Source organism: Cibotium barometz, chromosome 3 (assembly GCF_041138505.1).
Source record: "Cibotium barometz isolate CiBa-2024 chromosome 3, ASM4113850v1, whole genome shotgun sequence".
NCBI classification, from domain to species: Eukaryota; Viridiplantae; Streptophyta; class Polypodiopsida; order Cyatheales; family Cibotiaceae; genus Cibotium; species Cibotium barometz.
In genome coordinates this window covers 17943118-17949177 of record NC_141048.1, presented here as the reverse complement: position 1 = coordinate 17949177, position 6060 = coordinate 17943118, and positions in this window count along the sequence as shown.

Here is a 6060-nt window from a genome sequence, read left to right as displayed (position 1 = left end):
GTGTGGGCCATGCCATGTGTTACCTCCTTGTCACACCCGCCGCCGAGGCTAAGCTCAAACTCCTCATGCGTAACTTGTGCACCTTCTTCTTGTGCCCTTTTTACTCGCTCTTATATCCATGTCATTGACATGGTGGGGAGTCACCCATTGCCTCTTGGATGCTCTTCATATATTTTGTTGCCATTCTTTGTCGTGTTCTTCGATCCATTTTTGTATATATTCTGAATTATAGATCAATGATGAGAATACTTAAATTCTCTCACTCATCTCGTCGTCGTGATCAAGACATATATTGGGAGTCCCTTTCTACATGACACCTCTTCTGATAATTTATTTGATCCTTTTGCCATCCAAACAGGGGGAGCCTCATCATCAAACAAGCTACAAGAACTCAAAAGATAGTACATGCACTCATGATGCAACCATCCCTCTACCATAGATTCTTTGGGCCTTGGTCTTTGATGCACAAAACCCTTCAAGACTCCCATGAATCTTTCAACCCAAAACATCCATCATGTGATTACAACTCCAGTAAACTCTACCTCCTTAACACAGACACAAGCACATAGACTTGGATGTCAAAAAAGGATGTAGGAAATTCTTTTTCCATCAAGCATAGGAGCTCTATGTAGTCTAACATTTTTTGTGGAATCTCCCGAGTGTCTATTTTGTTTAGCGTGATCCACCTAGCAAATGACAAAACACCAATTGATAACTAACTTTAATTTTGCAAAGAAGAACCCTAGACACTTTTTTTGAAGGAGCAGTACCTTCTTGCCAAGCAACCCTAAATAGTATATGATATCTCAAATGCCCTTGGTTAATCATCAACCAATTACAAGTGGCAAGATATGCTTGACGTTAGTATCCACACAAATTAACAAATGTCAAGAATAAGATTCAGAGCCATGGCCTACCTTTAGAAAGTTATGCCAATCATGTGTCTTTAATCCAAAAAAACTGTTATTGTCCATAGTAAACATGTTTTGCAACAATGATGCACCATAGCCTAGGTGTACATATCGATCACATCCTATCATGATCATGTTCATCTCATCCTTTGTCAGTACCCATGGTGCATGATGATAAGTCGTATTTCCTATTTTAGGACTTTCAATAGGCCATAAAGATGGTTTATAGTTTTGTTCCTTTAAATCCACCCTTGTAGCCTCTATAGCTTTGATACCCTCAAGATGTTTCCAAAGCGAGTGTACAACATTTTTGAAAATATGCATGGGGTCCAGAATATGTGTGATTTTCAATTCTTTCCAATATTTCAAACTATGCTATATTGAAATCTTGGGTGCCATCAATTTTTTTCCTTTGTCTCTACGACAATCCTCATCTTCCTTGTTGCTTTTGAGCTCTTCATTTGGATCTATAATAGGCCCAATTGTCCATTTGTTGTACTACTCCATAGGAGTCATTCGTATATGGAACACTCCATTTGTTGTACTAGTCCATATAGGAGTCACTCGTATAGGGAACACTCCACTCTCAATCCTTCTATTGAAATTTCTTGCTTGTTCTTTTGATCACAATATGTGTCCTGCAAGTATAAATATGTATCCTTCAAGTAGAAATCTTCTATGTTGGAGATATATATTCTTGTTGAGATTCTTGATATATTTCAATCGTAGTAGCCAATCCCCACATGGTGGACATGTCTTGTAACCGTTTGTTGATAGACCTACAAACAATCAACATCTTAGTGCAATTGTTATTCCATGTCACTTTCAAATCCAAACAAAGTAACTCTAATCATGTACCTGAAGAATAATCGTAGGTAGTATAGTCATGAATAGTCCATGTTAGAATGTTGCAAACCTTAAAGCTTCATTCGCATGTAGGCTTGGACATGTCAAGCACTTTTATCCCATTCCATAGTTGTTTTCGATCTTTGATGAGACTTGGTAGTACCAAGTACACATTGATGTCTTTAACTTATCGTTTTCCTGCATCAAAGTGTTGTATCTGTCAAGGGTGTTTAGATTTGCTTACCCATGGTCCTTAGCTTTCAGATGTGTTGAGTAGGTGTGTGATCCAAGCTTCTCTTTGCTCCAAGCTCCAAAGGACAGCTCCAAAATAGAATTTTCCCTCTTCTTCACTCACTCACAAAACCCTAATAGAGAGCACCATGCTTTGAGTCCATGATAAAAGACAGATAATGAGAGAGCACACACACATGAGACCAAACCCAATAGATTGATGTAACGCTAACCATATAGGGAAGCCATATCCACTCTAACACAATGCATAATAGAAGAAGACTACACACCACACATTACATGTGTTGTGTTCACACACCAAATAACCCTATCAATGTCCACACATTGTGGCCAGCTGGACGCGGCCATTTATTATCACACACATGCTAGTGTCTACCATGCCCCAGCACATATCGTGCTTGGCTCCAACTTTCATTGAGCTTGTAATCTCAACAGGAAGCCTATGCAAAAAGTGTCCATTGCAACACATGGGGCAGTTCCGAACTTTGCACTGGGCTTCTCTCACATGGCCTGTGAGCTCATCACACAGATGACAGCAAGAGGTTGTAGCCATGTCATAGAGACAAATGTTGCTCACAACGGCTCAGGAGTAGTAGATTGTCGAGGATTCATACACCTCTAACCTCAACAACCTCTAGCTCCAGATAATGCTCGATGAGAGAAGGAGCAGTAGTTTGTGTACAGGCCATTTCCACAATCTCAGAGCTCCTGCACCAACTCCAAGAAGCATAGGAAGCCACACAAAGGGCCCACATTGACCTCTCTCGAGCCCAAGCCATCACCCAAGATTCTTAGAATCGAGATACTACCCACAGAAGAGGCCCTAAGCAAGACACAGCTAGACTTCCAGTGTTATCTCGGGAAATCTCAGAGGAGACACTCCGTGAGAAGAGGCCTTAAGCAAGACACAACTAGACTTCCAGTGTTATCTCGGGAAATCTCAGAGGAGACACTCCGTGTGAGAAGGAGGCCCAACTGGAAGCCGCAGAGGCAAAAATAGCACAGCCCCCACTGACACCAACTTCCCCCTCCTCCAGTGCCATAGATAAGAAGTTGGATGCCCTAATGGACACTATAACGGATCTACCTCTCCTCACCATCCCCCCCCCCATAACCCCTTCTGGCTCCTCGACCTCCACTACATGAGTGTCCACCCCTGCTGTAGCATTACATTTTCTTGGATGAGCCTCTCTCATGCCCACATATGGCTACATTCTCACCAAAATCCCCCTCCATAGCATCATCCTCCTTCCCCAATTCTTCTTGCAGGGGCTCATTTCCTTTTTCCACCCCCATATCTTCTTCGACCTCCCTATCCACCCTCTCAGAGCCATCCTCATCAGCTCGTGCCACCTCCTCCGCTTCAATCCGCTAACCAAGCCAGCTAATCCCATTGATCTCTGATCTTGAATAGCTTCTGTCCATACCCTTACTCCTCTCAAAGGACAACCAAAGATCTTCAATATCTCCACCGTAAGGGTTGATAGATAGCGAATGTTGCCTACTGCTCCCACCACAAAGATGACCTCCCCCCTTACTCCACACTGTTGTTGAAATATGCAAGTGAATGGGTGTGTGCGAGAACAATCCCTTAGCAAGAGACTGTAAAAGGGAGTCTATAATTGAGTCGGTAGCAGTGAAAAGGTGAGAGGTATCTACTGATGAGAGAAGCAAGGGTAGCATGAGTGAATATAGGGGTGTGGAAAGATTCTAGGAAAAGGTGCCCCCCAGATGTAGGGGAGGTGGCACAAATCAAGGAGAAATCAATGGGATTAGATGCTTGGCATCTTGTGGATGTACAACCTATAAATTGAGGCATTTGCCTAATGAGAAATTGCTGGTTTTTGAGAATCCATGCCTACATTAAGCTATTAAATTAATTGCTCACTAATCTTATCTTAATCATCATCTAATCACTTGCTAATTATGTTATCTTAATCACTAATCTTGTCTTAATCATCATCTAATCACTTGCTCACTAATCTTGTCTAAATCATCATCACTAATCACTTGCTAATTATGTTGATCCTTGCATATGATCCACCATATCTCATCACATTGCTGTAAATTTTACATGGTATCAAAGCCAAGCTTAGGATTTACCCAATTTTTGAGCCTAATTATCTTGCTAATCACCCTATTATCATAATTATGACTTAACCCATTTTTTTAAACCTCTTTTCAACCATTCTCTACACCCCCAGCTGCTGGCGGAGGATCTCCCTCTCACTCCAGCCTTAACAATAGGCCAAAAGCCTTTAGCCTCACCTAGCCATAACCCCCATGCTCTAACCCATCACTTCAAGTCATCAACTCGCCACGCAGAGCTTTTGAAAATCACAATTTTTTAGGCACCGTTTTTCTGGAGAAGATCTCAGATCTACACTTACACAAAAGGAATTGGTCTAATTCCTCTTAGCCCCATGGGTTCTTTTGAAGGGTGCTCTACATGCTGGTGATCTCAGATTTGAGAAATTCCTCAAGGAGAAGTGGCATCAAGCTCTGCATCAAATATGTGACTTTGGTAAAACAGAGATTAAGCATTCAATGTTTGGTCAAATCTTTTGTTTCTTGGCTTGATTCTATACTAGAATAACTACTATTGATGCCTTTGAAAGGATTTGAGCTCATTTGAACTCTAAGGCACCAGATGTGGCCTCCCCACACACACTATTTTCTGCACACAAAACAAGGAATTATTTCACTAATCAATGATTAATGAGCACTAATCACTAAATTTTGGTGCAATTGATGGTTCAAATTTACCATTGGGTATTTGATACAGATCCCTATCACTCTTCAGATTACAATTCGGAGATGGTTTGATATTCCAACCATTCATCAATACAAATCAGTTACCCTTGGCCTTATGTAATTTCTGGAATTCATGCTGATGATGATAAAGTTGTTGTAATCATTACTAAACATCAGATTTGAGTTATAAAATGGTAGACACTGCCCTTGAATCTTGAATTGGATCAAGAGGTAGCAGCCCCTTCACATCATCTCATGAGCAATGCACAAGAAATAGCCAAATTTAATGGGGAGCAGTTCCATACATGGCAAACAAAGACTATGTATTTGCTCATGAGGAAAAAATTATGGGGGCTAGTTGAGGGAAGAGATGAATTTTCAAAGGAGCATGGGGAGAATGAGTGGAAAAACAGGAATGAGAAAGCATTAGGACTCATTGCACTCAGTTTAAATGATGAAATCATTCACCACATTGCAGGGATATAACGGGCTAAAGATGCATGGGATGCAAACCAAATGAAGAGGGATCGACATCGGCAAACTTCATGAGACTCCTAAGGAAGAGGAGTCAAGACATCTTTTCTAAGAGAGAAAGAGAGAGAAACCCCACAACCCAATGTAACCTGCCCCAATAGAGTAAAACCACCTTTGAGCCATCGATGATGTAGGCCATGTGGTGGATGTATGTGTGAGCACTTTAGTCAAGGTCACGGGCACTTGTAGTAGCCTTGGACAGAAAGAGAGAGAGTGTCAAGTACTATGAGTTAGGGACTTGAGGCATTGGTCGCGGGCTACCACGTAAGAGGGAAACTTGGTATAGGGTCTAGGTGTGCTAGAGTTATTCACTTGAGGGGAGGTGTTGAAATATGCAAGTGAATGGGTGTGTGCGGGAACAAGCCCTTAGTAGCAAGAGACTATAAAAGGGAGTCTGTAATTGAGTGGGTAGCAGTGAAAAGGTGAGAGGTATCTATTGATGAGAGAGAATCAATATAGAATGAGTGAATATAGGGGTGTGGAAAGATTCTAGGAAAAGGTGCCCCCAGATATAGGGGAGGTGGCACAAATCAAGGAGAAATCAGTGGGATTAGATGCTTGGCATCTTGTGGATGTACAACCTATAAATTGAGGCATTGGTCTAATGCAAAATTGATGGTTTTTGAGTATACATGCCTACATTAAGCTATTAAATTAATTGCTCACTAATCTCATCTTAAATATCATCTAATCCCACCAGTCTCACCATAAAGTTAGTCCTACATCAAGGGAACCACCTGCCATGCCTACACTTTTTGTAAAC